The sequence below is a fragment of the Budorcas taxicolor genome, chromosome 11 (genome assembly GCF_023091745.1).
Source record: "Budorcas taxicolor isolate Tak-1 chromosome 11, Takin1.1, whole genome shotgun sequence".
Lineage (NCBI taxonomy): Eukaryota > Metazoa > Chordata > Mammalia > Artiodactyla > Bovidae > Budorcas > Budorcas taxicolor.
The window spans coordinates 163,052,171-163,067,549 of record NC_068920.1 but is presented as its reverse complement, the minus strand read 5'-3'; the positions used below and the strand labels follow the sequence as shown (position 1 = coordinate 163,067,549).

Below are 15,379 nucleotides of genomic sequence, written 5' to 3'. Positions count from 1 at the left end.
AGCCCACCAGGCTCCTCTGTCCATAGAATTCTCCAGGCAAGGATACTGGAGTGGTTTGCCACTTGCTCCTCCAGGACAGACTATTTTCAGCCATAAAAAGAAATGAAGTGACCAACACAAGCTACAGCTCAGTCAAAATGCAGAAAGACCACGCTGGGTGAAAGAAGCCAGACACCAAAGGCTGTGTGCTTCCATTTGTATGAAACATTCAGAGTAAACAAACCAGAGAGGCAGAAAGCAGATGAGTGGTCCCCAGGGCTGGGAGCTGTGGGCAATGGGCAGTGAATGCCCAGGGGGTCTGGGGCATTACTTCCGGTGATGAAATGTCTTGGAACTTGACAGAGGTGGTTGTTGCACATTTTTAATATGTTAAATGCCATTGAATTCGCTGTAAAATGGTTAATTTCATGCTCCATGAATTTTACCTCAATTATTTTTTTTAAAGAAAGAACTCCTAGCAGTGTTTGTCCTCCCAAGAAGTTCCTGGTAGTTGTGGGATTCCCTCAGAGGCAGCAGGCAGCAGGACAGGCCTCAGGGGACCTGTGGGCCTTAAGGAGCACCTCACTTCTCCCTCAAACCCTCGGGCCCCCAGCAACAAGGAGAGCGATGCCATGTCAGGTTTAAACTGGGCATGCCCAGAACCCGGCCCTGCCCGTCGCCTTGCGGGCGAGATCCTGGGGGCAGACCAACCACGGCCACAGGCTGAGGGCTCTGCCCTCCCCTGCCTGAACCTCCCCTGATGCCCAGGGACGCAACCCTCAGCTGTGCTCGGGCTCAGAAGCACCGGCAGGGATTCCCCAGGCCCCAGGGAGCCCACTGCAGGCTGAAAGACACCCCGAGACCTGCTCACTGGGGCCTGAACCTGCTCCCACAGCCTCAGCTCCACTGCCCACCAGCATTTCTGCAGTGCACCGTTCTCATCCTGGACACACAGTCTGAGCCAGCCTGCTCCACCAGCCGTGCGTTGTTGAAAGGACCCCTCCCAGGCCACGGTGCACCTCCCACAAGGGAAAGGGCGCGGCCTCTCCCTTGGGGCTGGACTCAGCCAAGACAGCCCTGGCCTGGGGGTCTGGCTTGTTCTGTCTTGGGGGCTCTGGTTCTCCCAAATTCGTATGTGGAAGCCCCAGCTCCCAGGACCTCAGAATGTAGCTATCTCTGGAGACTGGGCCTTTAAAGGGGTCATTTAGGGAAAGTGAGGTCGGTGCGGGGGGCCCCAAGACAATGTGACTGGGGTCCTCAAAAAAGAGGCGATCGGGACACAGACTCGCACAGAGGAAGCAGTGGAGACCCGGGAGAAGGCGGCCGCCTCCCAGCCCAGGAGGGAGGCCTCAGGAAATCCGCCTTGCCAACAGCTTGGTCTCGGCCTTCTGGCACCCAGAACTGTAAGAATTGAATTTCTGTTAAGCCACTGACCTGTGGCACTTCTGTTTTTTTAGCCGTGGGATCTTAGTTTCCTGACCAGGGATTGAACCCAGGCCCCGGAAGTGAAAGCTCTGGGTCCCGACCACTGGAGCACCAGGGAATGGTGCGTGGCACTTGTTCTGGCAGCCCTAGCAGATAGATATCCCCAGACATTCCAGTGCCACGTGCATGCCCATGGCCTGCACGGCCACGGCCAGCTGGCCCAGGCGTCGGCCCCGGCCCCCTCCCCTCCTCGTGGTGTCCCACCCCAGGGGTCTGGAGACTTGTGCTTTTCAACACGCAAAACACGTGAGGTCAACACAGAGTGGCCAGTCCACCCTCCTGCCATGCCCTCCTCTCCCGACTGGTCACCAGGGGCGGGGGTGGGGGGGCACTTTTCCGGAGGCCTCCAGGGTGATTTAGAGCAGCGCTGTCCGCCGGAAAGGCAATGCAAGCCACGTGTGCAATTTCAAATATTTTAGCAGCCATGTTAAGTGCAAAAAAGAAATGGGTGAAGTTTATTTAGTAATATATCTTAGTTAATCCAACAGACCCAAAATACCGTCACTTCAGCATGTAACTGACACAAAGTTAATGGGGTCTTTTACCTTCTTCGGGGGTAGGAGGGGGACTGTCTTTAAAAGATCGTGGGTGTTCCAGGCTTACGGCGCACCTCAGTTTGGACGGGCCACAGTCCAGGTAGTTGACCACCACATGTGCACACGGCCACCACGCTGGGCAGTGTGGATTAGGCGGTCAGGATGGCTGTCGGTCCCTCAGCCCTGTGGAAAAACCGGAGGCCCGTCACTGGCATGGGGTCTGCTCCACCTTTCCCCAGAGGAGGCCCCAGAGGTGGCTCTGCACCCCTCTGGACACAGCAGAGAAGGGATCTGTGAGCCAGGAAGGACGGCCTCAGGGCCCACAAATAAACACACCCGTGGGGCTACACACGCCAAGAAGCGAGCAGAGCTTCTCAGGCCTTGGCGCTACTCGGGGGGCTGCCCACAGCTGCCATCCTCTTCACTGAGAAAGGCTCACTTCCAGAGGCTGTGCTTAGCCTCTGAGCGGAGGACCACTCTGTGGCGGCTTCACATCCCATCACAGCCGATGACAAATCGTTTGCGGGCCAGCCCAGATTCGGGAACCGTGCCCAGGAGCACTGTTGGAGGGGCAGAGCTGTCAGCAGACAGGGGGTGGAGACCTTCGTACGCTCGCTGTCATGAGGGGATCCCAGGCACGACAGCAAAGGGTTATTCCGTCAAAGTACTTCAATCGGGAACCTACACAGTGTGGTTCAGCCTGACCCCAGGGCGAATGGAGAGATCCAGAAGCGCTGTGTCCCAGAGGGTGTTTGATGGGTTTGGGAAATAGCCCTGGGTCAGGGGATCCTTTCCTGCAGGACCTCTTGGGCCCTGAAATGATGGTGTGCACCGTGCGTCTCTGGGAGGGAGCTTGTGTGCACTGGCTCCCAAACGACTCACCTTCGTCGCAGAAGCCAGTGGAGCGTGGGCTGCACCCGGGCCGGGAGGCGCTGCTCCACGTGACTCCATCTTAAGGATCATCGAAGGGGCCACACCGGCTGCTCCTGAACTTCCCGATTTGTGCCACTTGTGTTTCCACCTTCCCGGTCACAGTCGGAGGACCGCGGGGAGGTGACGTGACATCCTGGAGACTCAGTGTCTCAGGGTAAAGTGGAAACGACTCCGACCCAGCCTCCTGGGCTGGTGGTGGGGCTGCAATTGTCAGGTCCCTGGCACAAAGCTCGTGGCATGAGGTCAGGACTCAGAAATGGCGCCGAGTCCTACAGCTGCGTTCTCGGCACTGCCTCCAGGGACCCGTGCACTCGCACGGGCCAGGCAGCAGCCACTTTCTGTGGACACGTCACCATCCCAATTAGGACTGAGAAACCCAGGCTGGACGCAGTGATGCTCTGAGCTGCAGAAGCGTTGTTTCTAGGTAACAGGAGAGACTCCACGTGTGAGGGCCTCGGGACTGCACTCTTTACTGTCTTCTCATGCCCTCGAGCCACAGGGCAGGTGACGTTTTATCAAGCACATCCATAGTTGAATTTCGTACTTCTGTGTAGATTCGCGGTATTTACTGCAAATCTCTCTGCAGGCGCACTTCAGAGATACGATGCGTTTGGTTCCAATGCACTTGGCTGCAATCAAATGAATGTCACAGTAAATTAGTGTGAATGAAGTGTGAACAGAAGTCACATGAGTATTTCGGTTTCCCAGTGCATGTAAAAGTTATGTTTCTGTTAGACTGTAGCCTATAAGGTGTGCAATAGCGTCATCTCTGAAAAAAAAAAACAACAACAATGTATACATCTTAATGAAAACCACTTTATTGCTAAAAAATGCTAACCATCCTCTGAGCCTTCAGCGAGTTGTATAATAGTAATAAATTCAATGGAGAAGGAAATGGCAACCCACCCCAGTATTCCTGCCTGGGAAAGGGCTTCAGTTCATGGGGTCGCAAGAGTCGGACAAGACTTAGCGACTAAATCAGCACCACCACCACCAATAACATCAGAGATCCCTGTCCACAGGTATTGTAACAAATATAATAATAATAATCAAAAGTTTGAAATATTGTACGAATTACCAAAATGTGACACAGAGACAGGAAGTGAGCAAATGCTGTTGGAAAATGACTCTGACAGACGTTTGACGCAAGTTTGCCACAAACCTTCAATTTGATTAAACAAACATGCAACATGTGTGAAGCGTCGCAGAGTGAGGCAGGCGGCCTCATACCAGAGCTTGTGTCACCCTGGTTCTGATCTCTGCGTTTTCAAAATAGGAGCCTTGGGAACTCCTGGGTGGTCCAGCGGTTACGAGTTTTCACTGCCGAGGGCACAGATTCAACTAAGATCCCACAGTTCAGTTCAGTCACTCAGACTCTCTGCAACCCCATGGACCGTAGCACACCAGGCCTCCCTGTCCATCACCAGCCCCGGAGCTTACTCCAACTCATGTCCATCGGGTCGGTGATGCCATCCAGCCATCTCATCCTCTGTCGTCCCCTTCTCCTCCAGTCTTCAATCTTTCCCAGCATCAGGGTCTTTTCCAAGGAGTCAGTTCTTCGCATTAGGTGACCAAAGTATTGGAGCTTCTGCTTCAACATCAGTCCTTCCAATGAACACAATGAATCAGTCCTTCCAATGAATCAGTCCTGACTTATTTCCTTTAGGATGGACTGGTTGGATCTCCTTGCAGTCCAAGGGACTCTCAAGAGTCTTCTCCAACATCACAGTTCAAAAGCATCAATTCTTTGGCACTCAGCTTTCTTTATGGTCCAACTCACATCCATACATGACTACTGGAAAAACCATAGCTTTGACTGGACGGACATTTGTTGGCAAAGTAATGTCTCTGCTTTTTAATATGCTGTCTAGATTGGTCATAGCTTTTCTTCCTAGGAGCAAGCGTCTTTTAATTTCATGGCTGCAGTCACCATCTGCAGTGATTTTAGAGCCCAGGAAAATAAAGTCTATCACGGTTTCCATTGTTTCCCCATCTATTTGCCATGAAGTGATGGGACCAGATGCCATGATCTTTATTTTTTTAATGTTAAGTTTTAAGCCAGCTTTTTAACTCCGCTCTTTCACTTTCATCAAGAGGCTCTTTAGTTCCTCTTCTCTTTCTGCCATAAGGGTGGTGTCATCTGGATATCTGACGTTATTGATATTTCTCCTGGCAATCTTGATTCCAGCTTGTGCTTCATCCAGCCCAGCGTTTTTCATGATGTACTCTGCATATAAGTTAAATAAGCAGGGTGACAATATACAGCCTTGACGTACTTCTTTCCTGATTTGGAACCAGTCTGTTGTTCCATGTCCAGTTCTAACTGTTGCTTTGACCTCTATACAGATTTCTCAGGAGGCAGGTCAGGTGGTCTGGCATTCCCATCTCTTTAAAAATTTTCCACAGTTTGTTGTGATCCACACAGTCAAAGGCTTTGGTGTACTCAATAAAGCAGAAGTAGGTGTTTTTCTGGAACTCTCTTGCTTTTTCTATGATCCAGTGGATGTTGGCAATTTGATCACTGGTTCCTCTGCTTTTTCTAAATCCAGCTTGAACATCTGGAAGCTCATGGTTCACATACTGTTGAAGCCTGGCTTGGAGAATTTTGAGCATTACTTTGCTAGCGGGTGAGATGAGTGCAATTGTTCAGTAGTTTGAACATTCTTTGGCATTGCCTCTCTTTGGGATTGGAATGAAAACTGACCTTTTCCAGTCCTGTGGCCACTGCCGAGTTTCCCAAATTTCCTGGCATATTGAGTGCAGCACTTTCACAGCATCATCTTTTAGGATTTGAAATAGCTCAACTGGAATTCCATCCTTCTACTAGCTTTGTTCATAGTGATGCTTCCTAAGGCCCACTTGACTTTGCATTCTAGGATGTCTGGCTGTAGGTGAGTGATCACACCATCGTGATTATCTGGGTCATGAAGATCTTTTTTGTACAGTTCTTCTGTGTATTCTTGCCACCTCTTCTTAATATCTCTGCTTCTGTTAGGTCCACACCATTTCTGTCCTTTATTGAGCCCATCTTTGCATGTTCCCTTGGTATCTCTAATTTTCTTGAAGAGATTACTAGTCTTTCCCACTCTATTGTTTTCTTCTATTTCTTTGCATTGATTGCTGAGGAAAACTTTCTTATCTCTCCTTGCTAGTCTTTGGAACTCTGCATTCAGACGGGTAAATTTTTCCTTTTCTCCTTTGCCTTTTGCTTCCCTTCTTTTCTCAGCTATTTGTAAGGCCTCCTCAGACAACCATTTTGCCTCTTTGCATTTCTTTTTTGTGGGGATGGTCTTGATCACTGCCTCCTGTACAATGTCACGAACTTCCGTCTATAGTTCTTCAGGCACTCTGTCTATCAGATCTAATCCCTCGAATCTATTTGTCATTTCCACTGCATAATCATCAGGGATTTTATTTAGGTCATACCTGAATGGTCTGGTGGTTTTCCCTACTTTCTTCCATTTAGGTCTGAATTTGGCAATAAGGAGTTCATGAACTGAGCCTCAGTCAGCTCCTGGTCTTGTTTTTGCTGACTGTGTAGAGCTTCTCCATCTTTGGCTGCAAAAAATATAATCAATCTGATTTCGGTGTTGACCATCTGGTGATGTCCATGTGTAGAGTCTTCTCTCGTGCTGTTGGAAGAGGGTGTTTGCTGTGACCAGTGTGTTCTCTTGGCAAAACTCTATTAGCCTTTGCCCTGCTTCATTCTGTACTCCAAGGCCAAATTTGCCTGTTACTCCAGGTGTTTCCTGACTTTCTACTTTTGCATTCCAGTCCCATATAATGAAAAGGACATCTTTTTTGGGTGTTAGTTCTAGAAGGTCTTGTAGGTCTTCATAGAATCTTTCAATTTCAGCTTCTTCAGGATTACTGTTTGGGGCATAGACTTGGATAACTGTGATATTGAATGGTACGCCTTGGAAATGAACAGAGATCATTCTGTCACTTTTGAGATTGTACCCAAGTACTAAATTTCGAACTCTTTTGTTGACTGTAATGCCTACTCCATTTCTTCTAAGGGATTCCTGCCCGCAGATATAATGGTCATTTGAGTTAAATTCACCCATTCCAGTCCATTTCAGTTCGCTGATTCCTAGAATGTCGATGTTCACTCTCGCAATCTCCTGTTGGACCACTTCCAATTTACCTTGATTCATAGATGTAACATATCCAATTCCATATCCGGTCCTAACTGTCGCTTCTTGACCTGCATACAGATTTCTCAGGAGCAGGTAAGGTGGTCTAGTATTCCCATCTCTTTAAGAAGTTTCCAGAGTTTGCCGTGATCCACACAGTCAAAGGCTTTTGTGTAGTCAATAAAGCAGATGTTTTTCTGGAACACTCTTGCTTTTTCTATGATCAAACAGATGTTGGCAATTTGATCTCTAGTTCCTCTGCCTTTTCTAAATCCAGCTCGAATATCTGGAAGTTCTCAACTCATGTACTGTTGAAGGCTTGCTCGGCGAATTTTCAGCATTACTTTGCTGGCATGAGAGTTGAATGAAACTAGGAGCCATGCTGTGTAGGGCCACCCAACATGGATGAGTCGTGGTGGAGAGTTTTGACAAAATGTGGTCCACTGGAGAAAAGAATGGCAAACCACTTCAGTATTCTTGCCTTGAGAGCCCCATGAACAGTATGAAAAGGCCCCACAAGCCGTGCCAGAGACAAACAACAACAAAACAAGCCTTGGAAGAGTGTGTGACCTTAAGTAGGTCAGCTATTCCCCACCAAAAGGAAAGAAAGAGAAGCTCACTGCCCCAGGCGACGTCCTTCCCGCCACACTGGGCTCAGGACCTGCCAAGCGACCAGTGACCTAGTGGGTGCCCGCGGGTTCCAAACCTACATCCAGCCCGCATGGCTGTGAGGATTCAATCACTGAGCACAGAGCTCGAAAAAGCCACGTTCTCTGCTGTCCATTAAGCTCAACCCCGGGAGGACTGATGGAGCAGGGACTGGGCTCTGCAGACCCCACCACCCTCGCGGCATCCAGCGATAAATAGCCTGGGCCCAACGCAAACTCTTTTCTCTGGCTGCCCGGAAGTCCGATCCTGAATGAACCTGGGCCGTTCCGCCCCCCAGAGCCCAGATCCAGCAGGGCAGTGGCTTCACGGGGCCCAGCCCGCCCACTCAGAGGCGGCGCTTTGCCTCCCCCTGCTGGCAATGCTCCGCCAGGGTCCCATTTCCAGAGCAGATGACCGGCAGGAACACCTCCGGAGGGCCCAGTGAGGCCCGGTGAGTCTTGGCTGTTTACCGTGTATATGTCTGCCCCTCACTTGGAGCTCAGGGCCATCGCCTGCGACAGTGCTGTTGTCCCATTTCACAGATGAGGAAGTTGAGGTTCAAAGAGGAAGATCACTTCCCTGAGTTCGCCCACTCAGGCCAGAGCCGTGTGACTCCCCAGGCGGTGTCCTCTCAACTCCTCGAGGGGCCATCTCCCTTTGGAGGCCTGAAGAGCCTCCCTCGCTCATTCATCACCATTCGGACAGAGGAGCCCGTGCCCAGGGAGGGGTGTGCCAAGCTCATGTTGCCAGGAGTCAAGACCACAGCCAGCCTGGCACTTGGCAACCTGCGGGTGTAGGAGTTCCTCCAGGCTCCGCCCTATGCCCACTCCAGTCTGGATCCCCCGTCCCCCCGGCCTCCCGGTCAACACCTGGGACTGAGGTCACCACGATGCTGGTGCTTGGGGTCTTGCCCCCTTGTCCTAGCTGTTCCCTTGGCTGATGTGTGTGAATCGTGTGCTGTGCCAAGGGGGTGCAGACGCAGCTGGCAGCCAGAGAGCCATGTCCCGCCCTGGGAGGTCATCCGAGGTCCGACTCTCCCCACCAGCCTGGCCCCCACAGCCTTGCCATGCCCCTAGGGGACCCTGGGCTCCTGGCTCTGGCTACTGGTCTGCTAGGCAGCCCGGGGGAGGTTAAAGAGATGATGTCACTCCTGGCTGGAAAGTCCCTGAAGGCTTCCCTTGCTTTCAGAAAACAAGCGTGAATCCCCTCACGGGGCCTGCAAAGCCCCAGGCAATGCACACCCACTGGCTCCCACGCCATTGCCCGCCTTCTGGGTCTGCCCATTGCCCCTCCAGAAGCTTCTCTTCACTTCTGCCACAAATGCTTCTCCTTTCCCACCCCCTCCCACCCTCCAGCAGGTGGGATCCAGGCCTTTCCAGGTGCCCCCGCCTACTCTGAGCACATTCACAGCTGCCCTGTGTCCAGCTCCCCAGGGGCAGAAGCCATGCTGGTCTGCCCCATGGCCACAGCCTCAGCTCCTCCGGGTGCCCAGGGCTTGGTGGGAGCCCAGCAAACATCTGTGTTCAGCTCTGAGACAGAGGGGTCCCAGGGTTTCCAGGGCCCCGCTGCAGCTAAGGACACAGCGCAGATTTTCCTGTGTTCTCTGCTGCTGCTGCTAAGTCGCTTCAGTCGTGTCCACCTCTGTGCGACCCCGTAGATGGCAGCCCACCAGGCTTCCCCGTCCCTGGGATTCTTCAGGCAAGAACACTGGAGTGGATTGCCATTTCCTTCTCCAATCTGTGTTCTCTACTTCACCCTTGTTGCTTCCCCGGTGGTTCAGCAGGAAAGAATCCGCCTCCAATGCAGATGTGGGAGACTCGGGTTCAATCCCTGGGTCAGGAAGATCGCCTGGAGGAGGAAATGGCAATCCCCTCCAGGATTCTTGCCAGGAAACCCCATGGACAGAGGAGCCCGATGGGCTACAGTCAGCGGGGTCTCAAAGCGTCAGACAGGGCTGAGCGACTGAACACTGTATGCTTAGCACCCGGCTCTTACGAAAGAAGTTCTGCGAGACCCGCGAGGTGCCAGATGCGTTTCCAGATGCTGGAGGCGAGACCCAGAGCTACGCTCAGGCTACAGCGACACTCGTGCTGACGTTGACTAAGCCTGGCTGGGTCAGGGCTTGGCCTGGGGGTGGGACGTTCTCCCGCGAGGCCCTCCAGGGGTCTGGCGGGTTCTAATGGTGCTGGCCCTACGCCTCACGGAGACGTCTCCCACGTCTCACCTTCAGCCTGGCCACACACCAGTAACCAACCTGCACGAACCCCGACAGCTGCCCCTACGTGCACAGCAGCCCAACACCTGAGAGGCCCAGCCATCCGCGCCTCTGGACCCGCCTTCTCCCGAAGGAACTGGCCACCACCCCTCCCTCTCCCATCGTTCAGTCCGCCTCAGCCCCATCCCTCTCTGGAAGCCCTCCCTGCAGCTCTTCCCACCTCTGAGGCCCTGACACGCTTTCTGCCTGGACCACCCAGCCAGCCCCGTCTCACAGAGGTCGCCCCTTCTCCCAGGCCGAGCCGGGCAGGCTGCCTCCCACGCCCTCAGCCTCAGCATCCAGGACTGAGGGGGTGGTCAGGGCTGGAGCAGAGCAACTGACCTGCCCTACACACACCCACGGGTCACACCTGATGCCCTGAATAGAGGGGCACAGGCTCCTGGCCACAGACCACCTGAGACGGCTGCCCAAGGGCCCCGGTGAGGTCTGCCCGGTAGGCTGGTCATCAGGGGATACTGAGGGGGGCCTCTGACCCCCCGACAACGTGCTCAACAGCTAGACCAGCACTGTCCAATGGAAATGCAATGCCAGCCATAGGTGGGATTTTAAATTTCCTGGCAGCTACATTAAAAGGAAACATGAAATAAACTCGAATAGTGTATTTTATTTAACCCAATATGTCCAACATATTTTCATTGCAACAAGTAAGGCTGTCACTGAGCCAGTTCACGTTCTTGGCACCGAGGCATGGCCTCTGTACTTGGAGCCCACCTTGGTTTGTAGCAGCCACCCTGGAAGGTGCAGGCTGGGGGCAGAGGCACACAGTGTGACAGGACAGCCCAGCTCCCAGCCTCTGCCTCTGTCCACAGCAGTCCTGTGTCCCCTGTGCTCTGGGTAAGTGACTACAGCTCAGATCCCAACTTTGCCCCCAGGAGAGAGTGGCTGATTCTAGCCCACTTCTGGAGATGGTAACATTTGTATCCAGCCTCCAAGCAGGAGGCAGGGGAGCGGCTGGGAGAAAGGAGAGAGGAGTGGACAACGCAGGCACAAGGAGCGGTGCCTGCCAACTCACAAGCAGCACTGGCCGTCACGGTGGCGCACCCCCCTGTTCACATGTGGCACAAGTACCCTTTTTCAGCCCCCAGACTGCCCAGGTGCTCGCCCTGCCTAGACCCAGGGTGACGAGGTCAAGGAAGGTGACAAATGGCACACCGCACCTAGGCAGTAGCTTGGGTCTTAAAGCAGATGGTCTGTGACTCAGAGCCCTGCCTCCATGGCCCAGAGGCTTGATGGCTCAGCAGTGTGCCCAGGAACCCTCTCCTGTACACCAGGCTACAGATAGAACCAGAGAGGGATTCCACACAGAGGCTTAAAAGGGAGAGAGGAAGGGAGGGGAAAAAGCCCTAAGCCCTGATCACGACTTTCCTTAGAGTCACTCCATAGAAGTCGACACCATGCCTCTTTCACATCCTGCCCAGGGCCCTGAGGTCTCCAATTTGCCCTGGGCAGGTTGCTTTCTGCTGCTTCCGGTGTCTTCAGGTTAGAGCTCAGTGGGGCTGACCACAGGGCTCCTCGAGTCACCAAAGGGGAAGTCTGGGCTCGAGCTCTTGAGCTCAACTTGAGGAGCGCTGACCCTAGGAGAGTCACTGCTCTCCCTTCGGGGCGAGGGTGGGGGTGGGTGGGAACAGTGACATCTCCCTGCAGGGTGGTTTGCTGGGACTAGCGACTGCAGACTGGTGGCTCAGACGGTAAAGCATCCGCCTGCAATGTGGGAGACCCAGCTTTGATCCCTGGTTCGGGAAGATCCCCTGGAGAAGGAAATGGCAGCCCACTCCAGTACTCTTTCCTGGAATACCCGGTGAACGGAGGAGCCTGGTAGGTTACAGTCCGTGGGGTCGCAAAGAGTCAGACGCGACTGAGTGACTAAACTTTCACTTTCAGTCACTGCGGAACACAGTGACCACCAGGAAGAAGGGGACGGAGTGGTGGGGCCCAGGGCTGTGTTCTACTGGGTGTTCCCTAACTCTGTTTGAACAGGCTGGGAGCTTGACTTCTGCAAGGCAAATGTTAGCTTAGCACAGTGGCCACGTCAGATGGGCTGAAAGTCTCCCCACACCCGCCCAGGGCGCTGACAGCGTGGCTGCTCCCTTGCCAACAAATAGAACCACACTCCTTCCTACTTCCCAAGCTCCTGGGTCCCACCAGCGCCCAGGGTGCCCTACCACCCCAGTCAGGCCAAAGCACAGCGGGCAGCGCTGCTGGGAGCTCAGTGGCTGGGTGGGGGACAAGTGGACAAGCCCCACGTGCCACCTCTTCTGCCCTCCGTAAGGCCTTGGGGCCAGCCGGACAGGCTGCGGCTCTTCCCTGTGCCAGGCCGGCGGCAGGTGAGTGCCCTAGGTCAGGCTGGCGGCTTCTTCACCTGCCTTTTTTCACTGGGAGAATGAGGTTCCCAATGGCAGAATCCTCTCCTCCCTAAGAGCCTCTATGAGTGCAATCGGATGGTGTCTCCGGGTGGACACCGGGAAGGGGGAGCGACCACAAGAAGGCACAAGAGAGTGAGGCCCAGCGGCCCAGCCTGCTACTCGGTACCTCGGGGTCGCCGTCTTTCAACACAAATATCCACTCGACAACGGTTCGGGGAAACCACACAGAGACCCTAGCTTCCGTCCCCAGGGCATCACTAGGCTAACGCCGCTCACTGGGAGGAGAGTTAGGGGCCTTGATGGGGTTTAGGGCGGACAAAAGGGGGTCCGGAGGCTGCGCGGCCAGCGCCGGGGAGCGCGGGGAAGGAAGCGACCAGGCAGAGCACGTGTCCGGGGAAGGCCACGGCCGAGCCGGGGTGCGGCGGCTGGGGACCGGAGGTGCACAGGAAGACCCTCCCGAAGCGGGAGCCTGGGTGGTTGTGGACTGGGGGCCAGGGCGTGTCTCTTCCTGCTCCATCGGTACGCAGCGGGAGGGCTTCCAGAGAGCTACCGGTGAGCCCGGGACAAGGCTGCGGGGCAGATCTGGAAAGACCCCGCAGCCCCGGGCGGTAACTAGGCAACCCGCGCGCCGCCGCGAGCCGCGCACGCGCAGCCCACGGGGGCGGCCGGCGCATGCTCGGTGGCCTTCCGCCCGTCTCTCAGGCTTCGGAAGTCCAACGGCAGGACGCGAGGAACGCGCCTGCGCCAAGGCGCCCCTCGGGTTCTCGGAGCTGCCCGGTAGCCGCTCTCGGCTGGGGTACCTGCTGGCGTTCAAGACTGAGCCTTTCCTTGGGTATGCTGGAAGGCTCCCGACTCTTCTCACATCCTCAGGCCAGAAGAGGCCGGAAGAAAGAGCCAGCATAACCCGTGCGACGTCCCAGAGCGGTGCTCGCGCGCGGGACAGGGCAAGTGGGCGAGGGGCGGGGCCCCGGGGATGGGCGGTGGAGAGCGGGGGGCGGGGATGAGGGGGCGGGACCACGAGAATGGGGCGGGACTGGATGCGGCAGGGGAAGGGGCGGGGCCCAGGGGTGGGCCGTGGAGGACAGGGGCGGGGCTGGGGGCGGGGCCATGGGGATGGGGCGGGACTGGATGCGGCAGGGGCGGGGCGTCCCGAGGGCCCCTGCGAGGGGCGTGGCGCGCGCTGACGTCTCTGTCGGACACGTCGGCGGAGCGGAGGCCGCGGCCCCCGGAGCCGGATGTGCCAAGATGGCTGCCGCTGCTGCTGTGTCGGCGTTTGTCGCAACCGCCGAGCCGTCTTCGCGCGGCTCTTGAGGAGCCGGAGCCGGGGGTCGCGGAGCGAACGGGCAGGAGCCGGCGGGGGCCTCGGCTTCCTTGCAGCGCGCCGGTGAGGGTCGGGGTTGGGGCGGAGGGAGGCGACTGGACCGGGCCCAGCTCGAAGCGAACGGGAGCGTCGCCGGGGAGCCGCCGGGGACCTCGGGCGGAGGCGCCGGGAGGTTCGGGCGGGAGCCTGCGGGCCGAGCAGGCCAGGCGACCACCATGAGTGCTGACGTGGCCCCACACCTGCACAGGCTGTCGGGTCAGTTGTGTGAACCCTGGCCGTTGTGGTCTCGGTGTGGGGTTATGTTGGAAAGGCTGGAGGAAAAGCCAGACCTGCAACTCTTTAGAGAGTAGAAACATCTCGGGAATTCCTTTCACAGTTTAGCGTGCCCTTTGCTTCGAAGGGTCCGCGGTGTGGTTTCTGCTGAGCCGTGCCGGCGGTTGAGGTACATTGACATTTGAACCGAGAAACTACAGCCTTGTTGAGTCTATTGGTAATCTCGTGGGGAGGTCACCAAGATGTTGCAACCGAGGTCAGGCGCTGTGTTTTATATCAAGGGGCAGAGGAGTGTGTCCACCAACCTGCCCTTTCTGTGATGAAAGTATTATTGTAGAGCGTCTTGGACCTGAGACAGCCACCTAAAATCAGTTTTGCTGTTTTATGTAAAGTTTTAAGTGGCTTGGTGGTTGGGTTGCTTATTAAGATTTTGTTCGATGTAGAGGTTAACTAGAAAGGTGTTTCCCGTCCCCGGAAATGGTTAAGAAGCAAACTTAAGTCACAAACAGTTGTTCCTAGGGTGACACTTGTTCAAGTGTCTGCACTGCCCTTCTTCCCACCTTCCCCGCCCCACTGCAGTGCTCTTTCTTAGGGTTCCAGGTGCTCTTGTCTTATAGAGATCCAGCAGGAGGCAAAAAGTCTTTTCTTTCTTGTTCTTTGTGACTCATAATGCCTTAACAGCAAGTTACTGCAGTTTAAGTCTCAAAAGTTTTCTTTAGGGTAGCGTGTAAATTTTAACACAGTTCCCTCCAGCCTCTGTAAGCATCTTGACTTAACGTCAGAGTGTCCTTTTGGCTCTTTGTTGCTTTGGGCAGTGTTGAGAAACCCCCTTCCTTTTCCCTAGCATTTCAATGTTTGATTCTGTACTCAGCAGCATTGGGGTCTGTGCTGTCCTTGTGCCCGGTATGCCATAGTCTGATGGATATGTCGTGTGGCAGTCGCCTCAAGGGCAGAGCCTGGACTCCCCAGTACTTCTTGGAGCTCCGGTTGGTTTTCATGCCCGTGCTTGAGGCGGCTGCCCTAGCAGGAGAGATGTGTGCTTTCATTATCTCAGTTCAGTAGCCAGGAATTTATATTGAAACAGGTTGTGCTTATTTCAGGTAGATCCAAGGCAGCTTAATTGAAGAGCTACAGTTATGAATAATGTATCTTTAGGAAGATCAGCTGGTTTCTTTGAAGCAGTCTGCCATTTTTAAAGTTAGATGACCTGAGGCTACAGAATGACTTACTGGACAGAATGAAAGTCCCTATAGTTGAAATAAACGATATGTGCTTGCATTGTTTTTCTGCTGATGAATAGAGAAAAAGATGAAAAGAATAATGTTCAAGGCAGAAGATTGTTCCAAATGAAACAGTTTATTGTTGGAAAGCTCTTAGTGGTCAGGGGGAGAAGGGGAAGCCACTTTGGAGGGAAGTGATAGTGTCTGCTT

The 15,379-nt window shown here is 54.5% G+C and overlaps 1 protein-coding gene across 3 annotated transcripts in view; it reads left to right on the top strand.

Annotated features, from left to right (window-relative positions):
* The first annotated feature begins 13,598 nt into the window (after window positions 1-13,598).
* The window catches only part of SEC16A (SEC16 homolog A, endoplasmic reticulum export factor), a 29,913-nt gene continuing 28,132 nt past the window's right edge, over window positions 13,599-15,379 (top strand). For all 3 annotated transcript variants that reach the window (XM_052647452.1, XM_052647451.1, XM_052647449.1), the window contains exon 1: window positions 13,599-13,739. The gene's annotated coding sequence lies outside the window, so the exon portion shown is untranslated. The remainder of the gene's footprint in view (window positions 13,740-15,379) is intronic.